Source organism: Netta rufina (assembly GCF_964035555.1).
Source record: "Netta rufina genome assembly, chromosome: 3".
NCBI classification, from domain to species: Eukaryota; Metazoa; Chordata; class Aves; order Anseriformes; family Anatidae; genus Netta; species Netta rufina.
Genome location: NC_140125.1, coordinates 46,863,200 through 46,877,801, shown reverse-complemented (window position 1 = coordinate 46,877,801; position 14,602 = coordinate 46,863,200).

The window sequence follows — 14,602 nt, the reverse complement described above, 5'->3', positions numbered from 1 at the left end:
AGAAGAAAAATGATACAGCACTTCTTGGGCTGGAGCCCAGATACTTTCTGTGATGGTAAATCAATCAAAATGCACCAACGTTGAAATTACAGTGAAAAACATCTCTGATTTCTTTGTGCAATGCCAAATTGTAATTCTGTAAATGAGTCCTATTAGCAATCATTTTGCCAATTCAGTTTTAAAGGTCAAAATCAAAAAGGTGCTCTAGATGGTGATATTTGTAAGACAGGATCCACAGAAGCAGGTATTTTAGATGTATTCAGCAAAAAGGTAAGGAAGAGTTTCTAGGTCCACATGAACACAGAGGGGCCTTTTCTCATCAAAAAACTTTACTGTTTAAATGGTGTCATAAAATGCAGTGTTATAGTGGCTGCCCAAGACTGCTTTCTGGTCGGCATTTAATTTCTGTCCATAAGAAATATGACTTTACACTTGTGGCATATCCATAGGCCAGTTAACAGTTTGATCCAAATACCAGGAAATTCAGAAAGAAGTAGGCTGGGTGCTGGAATGACAAAGGAAAGAGGGGGGAAGAAAAATGGTTCTTCAACTCTGCCAGCTGAGAGACAGCGGCATGAGTAACACAAATTGCATCCTTCCCCTCCGAGCCCGTATGTGTATGCAAGCGCCAGGAGCAAGGACGTTGGCGTGCCCAGCCTCACGGCTGAGAGGGCTGGTGCTGGGCCTTGCGGCACCGTGGGTGGCTGGGACATAGCTGTTGCCACCCTTACCTCGACAGATGAGGGAGAGCTCACGCGTTGCCTCTATACATAAGGTACAAGCGGTTGAGCCCTGGGCAGGTCTCTCCTGGGATCTGCTTGCATCTGCCCTGCCAAGAAGAAATCCCCAGGAGCACTCATGCTCTCCTCCTGGTCACTGCAGCTTTGCAGCCCGGCCCTCACCCTCCCTCAGCAACAAAAGGCAGTATTTACCCCTACCGCTCCCATCTGGCCCTCAGCAATTAATCTCCGCGCCTTGAGCGGCAGCGCATTGTGTGATAACTCCTTATGCTAATCCCGTGTGTCAGTGAGCCACTTAAAGGCTTCCTTGGATGCAATTCCCTACTTCTCTTCTGGAGTAAAATCTAAGTTTTCCAGTGATACATATTAAGAAGCCACTAAATTCTCTAGCTTTCATATACACAAGATTAAAGCTTGGTTGTTCCTGTGCCTGTAGCACAGTGTTCTCACCTAATTTCATATTTGGAATAATAAAATCAGGGGGACCTGACTACACGTTTGAATCCGCAGGCTCCCCTTCCTCTTTTAAATGCAAATCCCTAGGGCAGAAGCACTAAGGAATTAAACATATTTACAATATTACAAGCCATTCTGTGAGCAGCAGAACTAATGAAGCTTAGTTTTGTCCTATCTCTTACCAGCTGCTGATCCCGCTGAATCTTTTAGGAACACCTTTGAGACCATTCCTGCTTTCAGTGGTGTTTAAAATCATCCAGTAGGCTAAAATGTTGTTGGGGGGTGGGACAGAGAGACAGACAAAAGGGGAGGCAGTGAAATCAATTATGCATCCTTCTCTCTGGAAACCAAGCTGTAAGCCCTCTCACTAGGTGCAAATGCGGTCCGTTTGCATTAACCAACCTGAGTTCAGCTTCCCTTCCACTTTCCTCTCCCACTTAATGGGATTGTAGCAAGGCTAAAGGCAGTTGGTGAGGCAGTGTGTTCTGGTTTTGGGGCTCAGAGAGATTCAGGAAGCATCAACCGGTAGGGTCTGAAATGTGGCTGTGTTCTTCTGGCACTGATGGAAAGAGCTTGAAGGGCTTGTTGCTGCTCTTGGCATGCTGCCCAAGCAGGCGAGGCCTCAGTCTCCTGCTGAGTCACAGCAGAGGAAGAGAGCATGGGAGGCACCAACCAACCCACCTCATGAGCACACATGGATTTAAAGAAGGAGGGGAGGGAGGGGGTCCTGGGTGTAGAAAATAGCCTGTACTCCAACTCAGGAGTCAGTCCCTCCAGGCTAGAGACACATGGCCTGAGAGGGAAGTAGCTTGAGGTGCTGCTGTCCTACAGCCACCGGGGCCTACTGCTGATCCTTGGGCAATTTCCCTAAGCACTCAGCCCCTTGGAAGTGCTCATAGGCATCAGCAGCCCTAATGTGACTGAGAATCACTAAGGATCTAAAGTAAAATACACACAGTGCCTCTCCTAGCCTTAAAACATGCTCTCCAGAGGCCTGCACAAATGCATGGATGTCATTTTGTCGTGTCACAGTGGCTGCAGGTCATAATTAACAGTGATTTCCTTTGGTTCTCAGGGTAGCTGCATCTCATACCCCTCAGGTCCCTGACTGAATGAAAACAACGGAGTAACATGATGAAGCTAATCCAGACAATTTAATTTTTTTTTTTCCTTCAAAAAAGTTTTCAAAAATTCAGCTTAGCTACAATTCAGCTTAAAACAAACAGGGAACATTTGAACACTGAAATGATGGCTCAATTTTTCTCCTCTTCTTTCCACTAGATTAGTTGGGACATATTCTGCCTGAGCTGGCAAATGTTTTCAGGTGCCCCAAACTTGCTCTTTTTCTTCTTCTGAACTGAAGGTAATATTTCTCTGGCATAGTGTTATCTGACTGTAGCTAACGAATACAGCACTGCATATCACTTGTTTCAGCTAGCCACTGGCATAAAGACACAGTTAGAGATCTCTGTGAAACTGCCTCTGTGTTTTTTGTTTTTAAATTAAGGCTTTATCCTTAGGGCTATTGTAGCATTGATATTCCACAGACTGAGAATTACATGTAAGACTAAAAAAAAAAAAAAAAAAAATTGCAGGAAAAGCCGTGGGCTGAATAATATGCTCCAAATATGCTCTGTAATATCATGAGGCTAGCATATTTTCAACACAAAACGAGGAATGGTTTTTCCAAAAGCACTAAGCTCAGGTCCAAAAGCTGAACCCCAGACAAAATTAAAATAATGAGGCTCCGAGCAATACTGCAATCAGCCAGCAGCTTCAACTCTTGCTGCTTTTAGCTTAATGTCAGGCTTCCCCACCACCTGTTTACATGTGACTGTGCTAATCAGAAAAGCACAGAGCCTGAAGATGAAAGAGCAGCATCCCTGCTATCATTGTCTAGCACAACAGATCTGGTCTGTCCACTTCCCATGGCTCTAGGTCTGCTTTTCCAGCCTTCTTCCTTGCCTCCCCTGCCCTGCTTCTCAACCTTAATGCAAAAGCAATAACGGCCTATTACTTAAGGCATGCTTCCTTAGCATATCATCCCTCCCAACCAAAACACTGCTTCCCCAGCCTTGTTTTTAAACCAGCAATAGCTGAGGGAACACAAGGGATTGTTAACCCCAGGGAGAGGCTGCATGCCCAGCAGGGATACAGAGTGAGCTCAGTGAGCTCCCCAGCCAGCCTCGCTGGGAGGCATCAAAGATCAAGAGTCCACCGACACAAGCTGGGGGCCTTTTGCTCCCTAGGGTCAGAAGGAGACATTGCTTCAAGGCCTTGACAGCTCACAGGGCTCAGCTGCTTTCGACTAGCAGACCAGGGAAGGAGTTGAAAGGGAAGCTTGCTTGGGGCCACTGAAGCACAAGGTGCAAGAAGGCTTCATGAACCACTACATTTCCTCTGAACTCTTTCATGTTAAATGAAGAAGATCTGATAAAACAGAGGTAGAAGACAAGGGGAACTCAGAGCACACATCAGTGTTTCCCTGAGCATGTCGAACTGCTTGGGTAAGCACAGGTTTTAGTACCATCCTGGCTGAGATGTTTCCCAGCACTTTATGGGGTAGCACCAAGGCTAACACTAGTGCCAGCACCATGCCTTTCTGCAGGAACCAGCAGGGATGAGGCTCAGCCTACTGCTTCCTAGACCCTGAGCACACACGTCTGTCTTAAGCCAAGTTTTGTAATGCTACTCTGAACAGCTACGGAGGCATGCACCTTGTTGGGAGAGCAGAGCTCACTTCTGTGCAGGGGGCAGCAGTGCCTAAAGGGTGGATGGAGATCGCTGGTGCTCTGCTCCACTGCATTCAGATCTGGGCTTGTCCATGTGACAGGGAGGGGCAGGCAGATTGCTTAGTAAGGTCTGAAAATCATTAATGACAGCCATGGATGCAATGATGGAAAAGAGAGTTTTCTTATGTTTCTTGCAAGAAACAGACATCACCAAAACATTTCAGCACATGCTTTTAGAAGACCTACACAAGCCCTTTGTGGGTTTCTTGGTGTCCAGCACTTGTAAATATTGCTGACCATCCATCCATCATCTGATTTATGAAGAAAGCCAAGATAGATGTTTTGGCATTCTGAATGATATCTAGAGTTTTCTGGCTTTCATGCATGAGAAATTGAAGTCTTGGATCAAAATTCCAAGAGGTCAGCAAAAAGCCATAAACCTACATGTATCAATAGCTGGGAATGAAGTCGTAATTTGTAGTGATGCTGAGTATTGTGAGATCTTTCAGTCAACAGCTAAAAATGTGTGCTGGGAGGAAGGGATGTTATGGAGAAGAATCCTGTGATGGGAACACAGATGGAAACCTCACTTCCAGAAGAATGAAAATGTTTTTCTGCTGGGAACTTAGTCCTGACCACCCTTTCTGGTTTGCCTTTTTCCCCATATCATGATTTCATTGCTTTTATGGAACAGATTTCTGAGTCTGTCACTCTCTCATTGAGAAAGCAGGAAGATTTATGCTGAGATTATTGCAGGCAGCCGTTATGATTTCATTACAGAACACTAAGATCGTAATTTAGTGTGCTTATACAGAATGTTTAATGCACACATTAAGCTAGATGTGCTTTATTTCAGTTTGTATAGCAGCCTAAATGGCATAACAGTATGATACGCTTGTTTATTTGGCATTAAACTTGGATTCAGTGCTTAAGCATCTTGCTCAACTGGGGGTCCATGCTGTGCTTTAATGATTCATATAAGAGTCTAGTTAGTGATCAAAACTCCTGGATCTGTGAGCTCAGAAGATTTTCAAACTAGTGAGAAATAATGTAGTGCCAACACAATAACCATGCTGGCCTTTCCTATCAAACAGAAGGTAATTTTAATAAGGCCTGTAGGAAATATCACACCCTTCACATGTCGGGTCACTCTGAGGACTGGCAATGTGAAGGTTTTAGGGTGAACTGTACAATTTTTACGGTGGAGTTTACTGTTGCAAACATAAACTGATTCAGAAAACTTATATTTCTCCTACTAATCAACTGGTTTGTTAACTTTTTTTTCCCCTTCATATTACTTAAAGATGTATTCCTCCCCTTTTAAAACTGATTGAATACAAAAAGTAGATATTCAACCTGTGTTACTTCATTCCAAAGCTTACTAAGATATCCGAGCTGATGTGGGCTTGGAAATGGTACGACTGTATTGTTCTACTTATTAATGACACAACTACGATTTGAGCTCAGGAAATATAACTGTTTAAGCACACACACAAAAAAACATTGAGCTTTTGGTGGCTTCTAATTCTGTAACCTACTAAGGTAAGATGTGATGTGGTATCTTTCATAATGTTGAGTTTTTGTCTAAAAAAAGATCCTTGCGCTGGAAAGAGCTCACTTTTAAGAAAACAAGTTCATTTAGTGTTATGGGAAAAGCACATAATAGGCAGAGCAGATTCTTGCTGTGCATTGGCTGTGTGTTTAAACACCAAGGTTACTGAAATCCCCCAGCTGAAAGCTCAGCTCTCTTCCCTTCCCCCTAGCCATGCAGTGGTAAAGGACAGTACTGACTGTCATAAATTCAAATTAAAAAAGGTTGGACAAGGCACCCTTCTACCCTTTCTGCTTTAGACTGGCTGTCCTGAAGGATCAGTAGAAAATTCAGCAACCAAGGACTACAGAACTTTAACTATGTAAGGGACAGCACTGTTTCAATCCAGTGACTCCAGCAGGGTCAAACTGATTTAGCTGAAAGAAAATATTAGGAGTTTTGGCATCAGCCAAGTTTCTTTTTTCCCTGTCAGTAGTATTACAAACAATTGTTGACATCTCCTTCTCCCTGAAGAATGCACTTCAGAACATAATGGAAGTCCCTCTTTTAGCTTTGAGACCTACGGTTTAAGTAAAGCTTCACTATTCTTCTAGCTGCTTCAGATAGGTGTGCTTCCTTTTATAAACAACAAGGTTGGTGTTACTTTAATATCTTGCACGTATATTTTCCCCTTGCTTACCTTTTAGGCTGATTTTGCCATCGCTGAAAACCTTTCTGTGACTGATGCTCAACAGCCACCTGCAAGATGCAGAGAATTACCAACTTAAAAAAGATTTTCTGATTTGTTTTAAAACCTAGGCACTGCTTATTTAGGCTGTGAGACACTTTCAGATCTGTACAACATTATGTGATAGCTCCCTGTAGACTGCTGACTCTTCTTGTCCAGGCTATGCTTGCTTTGTACAACAGCTCTGAGTCTGTGAAGGGCCATTGTCAGGACAGCTGCTTCTGCCTTGTTGTGCTTCTGACCCTCGAAACTCCCATCCAGCCCTATTTTTTTGTGTCAGTGGGTCTGAAACTTGAAGGAGTGGTTGCCTATTGCCTTGAGCAGCAGTGGGGGTGCTGGGAAAATACTTGGGATGCCCAGAAAGTTCTCCACTCGACCCTGCTGTGTATGGGAAGGGAGAAGTGCAACTTGTTTTACAGGACCTTCCTACTCTGCTGTCAGGAGATGCCTGCAGGCTTTTCCCCTCTGGATGAGATGAGGATAGAATGATTTAGGTGACACTACTGAATTGATGATGAGTTTTCTAACTTCCCCACCACCCCCTTTCCATTTTGAGTGGAGAGTGGCATTCAGCAGCCTGGTTCCCAGGACAAACAGCTCTACTTATTAGGGCACAGGCTGGTTACTTCAGGACAGACTTCCAGCCTTGTGCCCCCACTGCTTCACCTGCCCCCCACCCCTCAGCTGTCCAGCTTAGGAAAAGGAGGTTACACAGATACAGAGGGCAGATGGTACCCAAGGCATGCACTCCGAGCAATTTAAGGAGGATGTCAGGGTGTTGTCTATGCCCAGAGCTCAGCTCCCCCAAATGCTATGGAGCCTGGACCACCACAGCAGCACGGGTTTTCTCCTGTGATTCAGACTGTGACTTATGACTTCTCAGTGGTTCCAGCTCCCTCAGCTGCCCTTATATCATGCGGCGTGTATGTCTCTTACCTTAATGCAGTGGAGTTACTAGGTAACTATTTATTTTTGTGATTAGCTTTTACACTCATTCACAAGCTTTTAATTAGTGAATTCCCCACATAGTTCTTTAATTCAATTTGTTTTGACCTGTTAATCTGTTTTTCAATTATTAGGGAAATAAAAGAAAGGTGAAATCTGTGTTACACCACTGTGTTCTGGCATTTACAGCTGGGAGAGAGGCCTTGGGGCAGTGAGGAGGGGCACACGGGTTGAGCTGGGAGAGCAGAGGAAATGAGGAAGAGTATTTTAGGAGCATTTTATCTGCCCTGTGCATGCAAAGGAAAAGGCTTTGTCACATCTGCTGCCCGTCCTATGAAAGGTTGGTACATTTGCCCGATTGACCTTTTGTTTGCACTTTTTCCCCAGAAAGCAGAGGATTGATGCTGAAGTTTTCCCCTCTTCCCCTCATTGTCAATCCAGGCAGCTCTGTCTGTGCTCTCTCTGCCAGCACTTGCCACACGAGCATGGCCCCATGCAAACCTGCCCCACCAGCCCGAGACATGGGACAAGGGGCCACAAGCAGAAGAGGCCCCTGAGGCATGGAGAGCCCGGCAAGGTCACCGATGTTATTCAGTAACCATCCCCAGCTGTTTGGGGAGCTGATATGTGGCTTTCCCCTGAGGACAGTCTATGTGCCAGTCCAGCAGTGCCTGCGCAGGTGGATGTTTGGGATTCCACAAGGGATATTTGATCCTTGTCCAGCCAACCCTGATGGCTACGCGTCGGCTTGGAGTATTTGCATTGCAAGGTGCCAGATGAATGAATGATCAGAGAGATTAAAATCTGCAGGTGCAGCCGGGGTTGTCCCAGAAAATTCTCCACCTGGCTCTGCAAGGGTACCTGGATATGAGCCCAAAAGACCCAACCTAAGGGTCCAGCGGCTGGCCTGGCCTGCAGGTTGTTCAGTGCCTGGTTTTTCCATGGAGATTACCAACAGGATAATTCTTGGCATTTGTCATATGGAAGTCCTTGGGCTCTGTCTTAGTTATGGTCTGGTTATGCCAACTTAACTTTCATAGACTCTTGATGCCAGAAAAACTTAGGGTGGGGTGGGAGGAGAGTTTGGCTTTTTGTGCAAGTCCTTCATGTGAAAACAAAAACCACCAAACAGCCTTAATTTTATTACATGATTTTTCTTTCCCAGCTTTAGCAAAGAACTGACAAGAACAGGACAGGCCAAGGGCAATTGACCCCTGAGGGTGAGCTAGAAGACACGACTTGACCATTGTCCCAACCTCTGGGGACAGCCACGGGGAACTGGACGTGTGGTCAGTCACAGCTGCTCTGTGAGGTGATGATCGCTTTCTGGCTGGTTCTGCTGGGATCTTGTTTGCCTTGCATTGGTGATTCACCAGAATGCAATTGCAATGAGCCTGATAATGAGTCCAACAGGCACTGATAGGAGCAGAGGAGCTATTATGTTGATTCCTAGGGAGATTTTCTGAAATTAGTTGTGTAAACAGGAATGGTCAACATTCACGTGGGTACATCTCATTTGAGGTCAATAGGGATTGACATTAATTCCTCCCTTGCCATACAAGGACCACCTATTATTAACAGGCTTTTGCATGTATTTCTTTCCTAAGAAATTCAAACCCAGCAAGTTACTTTAAGTGGCTTTGAGACAGGTGACATCAGATCCATTTTAAATGAATGGGTGTAAACCATAAAGTTTCAGTCTAAAGCTGGCTTTAAACACAAACCATTCTGTTTTCCAGATAGCACCATCGGAGTCCGAATTTGGTTCAGTTATTTCTTGTTATTCTTATGAATTCTGAATATCTGAAATAATTTCAATATGTACTATAACTCAATTCTGGTTTTATACAGGCATACAATGTATGAATAATGAATTGAAACAATTGGAAAGAAAGATTCTTAAAATTGTTATTAACTCTGGTTTCTCAAATATTGTCCTAAGTCTTCCCCTAAGGAACAGAGAAAAGATTCCAACTCCGCATGATGGAAAAGCTTTAATGCAGAGAGCTCTCCACAGGACTGTTTTCATTTTGCAGTGTATTTTAAACATATGGACAGGGCAGACTCTTAATTATTTCTTCTCCTTTTGGCTCAGTTCCATATACAACTCAGCGAATGTGGAGCTCTACAGACTATTCAATGGACAATAAATGGCTCTGCATTTGCTGAGTGCTAAATAAAAACGATGAAAGGGTGTTGTGACTATCTCGCAAGGCACTTGTTGGCCCACAAAAAACCATCCTTGCCCTTTCTTCCTCCAGCTGCTGTGTCTTTACGTGACTAGAAGGGCATCCATGGTTTCTGAGGGACATGTGCAGGAGGATCTAGTCTCAAGTGCCGCGATGCAATGCAGTCAGCAGGCACAAACCCAGAGGCTGCAGAAGTAGCTAACATCCCTGCCTGCTGCCTCACTTAGGCTACACAGCACCATGCCTGCAGTGAATGCTGGTGATGTCAAACAGCAACGATATCTGTAGCGGAAGGGGTGATAGGTGAGCTCCTCTGGCTCTGAGGGTGCCCTTGCCCATGGGTCAGTGGCCTCCCACAAAGGAGCAGAGCTTGTGCTGGTCTTTCACAGCTTTCCTCCCCACAGCATCTTTCTGGCTATTGCTGTTACCCCCTCTGCTCCCCAGCAGTGCATGCTGTGTGGTGCAGAAGGCTAGTGCTTATCTTCATCTCTGGGGACCAGCTAATGCATCTACACTTACCAGTGGGTCCTAAAATTCAATGAATACTTAATTACCGCAACGTTTGTTCTGTAAGAACTCTTTTATTCTGTTGCAAAAGAACATTTCTCAAGTATAATGGGATGAGGTCCCTGCCTGATATCATTGGTAGTCTGAGCATGTAGCAATAACCTGGAGAAAAAAGAATGAACAGAAATAAACTGTTAGAGCAGTGGCTTTAGATGACATAAAGGAATGCTTGTGTTTTTTTGTGCTCGTTACTAGGATAACACATGGGGAAGGAGGGGAGACCCACGGATTAAGGAGGCATTATTCATTATTAATTGTCTATTTTATATCATTACAACTGCTCTGAGATCTAGTTGTAGCTTGTATCCAGTAACAAATTAAGCTGCACAACAGCCCTTTGAAGTTAATTATGGAAGACCGAGGGTTATACACCCCTGGCGAGGATAGTAGGCTTTGTTTTGCATTCAAAGAAATGTGGGGAAGGTTTACACCAAGTCTAAATTTATTGTCCAAATTAGATGCATTCTCAGGATGGTGATAAGCATGAGTCACAACACTTAGATCTGCATCTCTGATACCCTCCTTTCTCTCGACTGTTTCAGGACAGAGAGAAGTGGTGGCCATATCAGCTCCAAATCTTTAGGAGTAGCTAGGGCTCTGAAAAATGTTCATATTCGCTGTGGGTTTCCTTGCCAAGAAACTGAATGCAACCTTAAACTAAGCAGATGGAGGCCCTTCCCTGTCCTCCTTTCAGCTACTCTAGTCATTTTTTTCTAGAAAGAGCCCCTGCTGATGTGCCTATACCCGGTGCTGCTGCCTGCTGGACACCCTGGCACTGCCAGCAGGTTTCCAAGGACGTGCCCAGCAGGACAGGATCATGTCCAAGAGATGTTATCTCGCTAGGTCTCCTGTGCCACCCCACATTGCATTGCACGTGGTCAGTGGGCACCGTGACCCTCTGGGAGCAAAGGGCTGAGCCCCGGGACAACCCCAAGCCTGCTGAGAGGGAAAGAGCTGCTTTGCTGGGGCCCTTTCCTGATGCAGCTTACTGGCTGCTGACAAGATGGCATGAGAAAGACAGTGAAAAAAGTATCTGAAGTGCAAAGGCCTCAGTCCTGCAGCCATATCCAGGAGTCACCACACATCAAGGGCAGTCTGTCCACCTCAATGGGGCGATGGACATGTATCTCACACACGTGTGTAAATGCCCATTATTTGCATGCCTAACTAGCTTTTCCAAAGCTTTCCAGGCTTCAGGAAAGGTTCATGTGTTTGTTCTGCTTTGCGTCTGAGTCAGACATAACTCCTGAGCACTCAGAAGGGTGGCTCCATTCAGTCCCTTGGGATGTGCTCTCTGGGATGTGCTGGCTGGGATGTTCTCCTGCCACCGGGCAGAATGAGCAGGTTGTTTCCAGCCGTGGTGATTCACCAGCTTTTGCTTTAGAAATGTATACCCTACTTTGCCCAGGGATCTTGGAAAGCACACGGGGTATTTCCCAACTGGGATTGTGTCAATGCCAATGGGATTTACCAAACCTGTCCATCTTGCCTTCCCTTCCTTTTGCTGCAGGATTTCAATGTGAAACGTCAAGTGAGCAGGAATTAGGACTGAGTCTCCCTTCCCCTCCATGTCAGGGCATGGTTACAAGGCAGGCTGTGCGCTCCATGTACCAGGAGCAGCCCAACCACCCCACAGCATGGCTCAGCACAGCACAGCACAGCTGTGGAGCCTGCTGGAAGTGAATGCAGATGGGGAAGCACTTGCAGCATCATGCCCTCCATTATTACAGCCAGGCAGGCTGGTGATTTGCAGGCCTTTTTTTTTTTTTTTTTTTTCACTGCGCTTTAGCTTCTCACCCCTCATGAGATTTCAAAAGGAAATGAAAACGTAAAGCCGGAGTGCTGGCAAGTCAAGCTGGCAGCAGTGAGCAGCTGCCCGCAGTCTGCAGTGCCATCCCTGCCCCCAGCCTCCACCAGCCCATGTGCCAGGCTTATTTTGATATAGCCTGTGTTCTGATTGTGCTGTTATTTTCCCCCAATTTTCTACCCACAGGCAAAATCAAGCTCTCATGCCCATGTGGCACTTTGCTTTCCCCCAGCCCAGAGCTCCCACTGATGGGGTGCAGCATCCAGCCCCAGGATGGCTGTCACCATCCTTGCTGAGGGACAAGCAGAGTGGCTTCCAGAAATGCAGAACAAGATATTTGGAACAGATGCAAAAATGTAGAAATGCAAGACGGCGTGCATATTAGTTTGGAATACTGATTAGATCCAGAAATAAAGGGGTAGAGGAGCCAAATGTGCTGGGAAGCCAGTGTTTTGTCATTTATTATTCTTCAGCTAGCTTGACTTGGAAGATGATCTGACTGAATGCTTAAGCATCGTGTTGTCACATACTGGTGCTGCTTGTGTCAGAGGTTTTGGCTGAGGACCTACACAGGCGGAGTCAGTGGGGAGCAGGCGTGCCTGACGCAGACCTGTGGGAGCAGGGCAGGGGACCAAGGACAGCAGTAATAGCCCACGTGCTGGAGGCACCCTGAGGCATCTGCCAGGAAGGACCCTCACCCCTGTAGGTCCTTGAACTCTGGCTGTATAGCACAGGGTCAGGAAAAGCAGTCACAATCTATGGAGAAAGCTCTCCATGGGAATATTATTCTGCTAGGAAAGTGGAATATGGAAAGGTAACACCTGAAAAGTCCTGGTCTTGATAAAGGGTTGCTCAGGGGTGATCTTGCCCTGGGCTTTGCCTTCCTCTCCCTCCCTGCCCAGTTACCCGTGCACACTTGGCCGCTCACCAGGTGTTTCTCAGGGCTATCGTTTAATCCACCTCTTCACCAGCTTCTGCAGTGTCCACCCTGAGCAAGGCTGGCATGTTAGCTGTTATCGCCCACTGGAAGCAAGGGGCCCAGGGGGGCTTTGCTATTTATATCCAGAGTTTCTCACTCTGCAGACAGATTTCTCACCTCTCTTGAAGTGTCACTGGATGAGCACCAGTGTCACCGTGACATGGGGCATTCTCAGTGTGTCAGCCTTAAACTCACAGGAAGTCCTGCCTGGAAAAATCGGTAACTGCACAGAGCAGGGCCGGGTTTGCAGTACTGCAGTGTATGTCACTGGAGAAAAAAACTACCCCTAGTTTCCTTTCTAATTTGTTTCCTCTGAAAAAAAAAAAAAAAAAAAAAAAAGAAAGATGCAGCAAATTGAAGGAGACACCTGAGTAGAAGGGAATAGTGGCAGAGAAAGCAAGCAGCAGAGCTCCTTGCTATGTGTGAAGGCAAAAAAATATATTGTGCAACCTCTTCAACAGTGCTTTAAGTATTCTTTTAAAAACATACGTATTTCATTTGCTGTGCTTAGAATAGTTTGACATTTTATTCTGGTCCAGTTTCTCCTAACAATATAGTACTGGTGCATAAGACAGGGCAAAATAGTGTAGTCAGAAGGAAAAGGAATACTTTTCCTGGCATCCTTGGCAAATAGTGAGCTTGCAGAAAAGGCAGAATACTGTGGAGGGAATTCTAGTGCAGTTATGTACCTAAAGTCTTTGAGCAGCACATGGGAGTCATTTCACTGATCCTTCAGTTATGCCAATGTAGTAGCAATATTTGTCATCAGAGATGATGAAGTCTGCTCTATTTAGAAGAGTCACTTTTGACAATATACATTAGGTAAAAGGGTGTAAAATCAGTCTTAGGAGGAGATTTTTATCAATATATAATTAACGATACAGACTCATGATCACCTGGGGACTGGGTGCTTAAAGCACCGTGTGCATGCAGCTCACATTACAAAACTCTGCAAGAGGGATTGAGGTGAGTGGGATGGACGGATATATATCCTCTTTGCCTGGCAGCAGGACTGGTCTAGGAATGAGTTTCAAACTCTGTAATCATATCTACATCTTTCATTCCTACAGAAGGCTGACAGATTAAGGGATGTGATATAGACTCTTCTGTCATAATAGAAAAGGGCTTATATGAGTTTTGCAATGAAGATATGATAAAGCTCTAAGAGGGCTGTACAATTTTATGCTAATCCTTGGGAAACAGATCAATATCAAGGTAAAAGGCATAATGTTTTTGCAAAGGAGGGATCAACGCAGATGTACTCAGATGAAAGGCAAGGCTACAATCAAGTTGCCAGGTGATGCTTGTAGTACAAATCAAATAAGAAACGATTTCCTTTTGCATGCATGGTAAGTTTGTTTCTGTTCTTCAAAAAACATAAATGTTAAAAGCTGGAACAGTCACATTTGATTGTCTGACCTATCTGAACTGTTTAGTACATCTGGTCTTTGAATTGCTTATTGCTCAGTATTGGTGCATGGAAATATCTATTGCCTGGAGACCACTCATATACACTTATGGACATCATTAAAAAATTAAATAACTTTTAATTATGCATCTCATGCAGAATTCATCAATGAAAGTGGATATTTCAAACAAGAGTAGGTCTTCCCCTGCTGTAAATCCATACACAGCAGTAGAATAAAAAATGATAAGATGAAAAAGTATGAGTATCTAATTTGGAGTGAGCACAGTAATTGAAAATGATGGTTCCTTGACTGAAAACAATTGGATTTCGCAGACATGCCCAGAATCTCATATATTTGTGTCCTTGAAAAACATATTTACTGAGTTACTGACTAGTAACAGCTTGTAAATTAAGAATATTTCTGATCCATTTTACAGGGAAAAAGAGGGAGCAGAAGGGGGGCCTACAGGGAGGACCTGGTTTGGTGGAGGCACTCCATG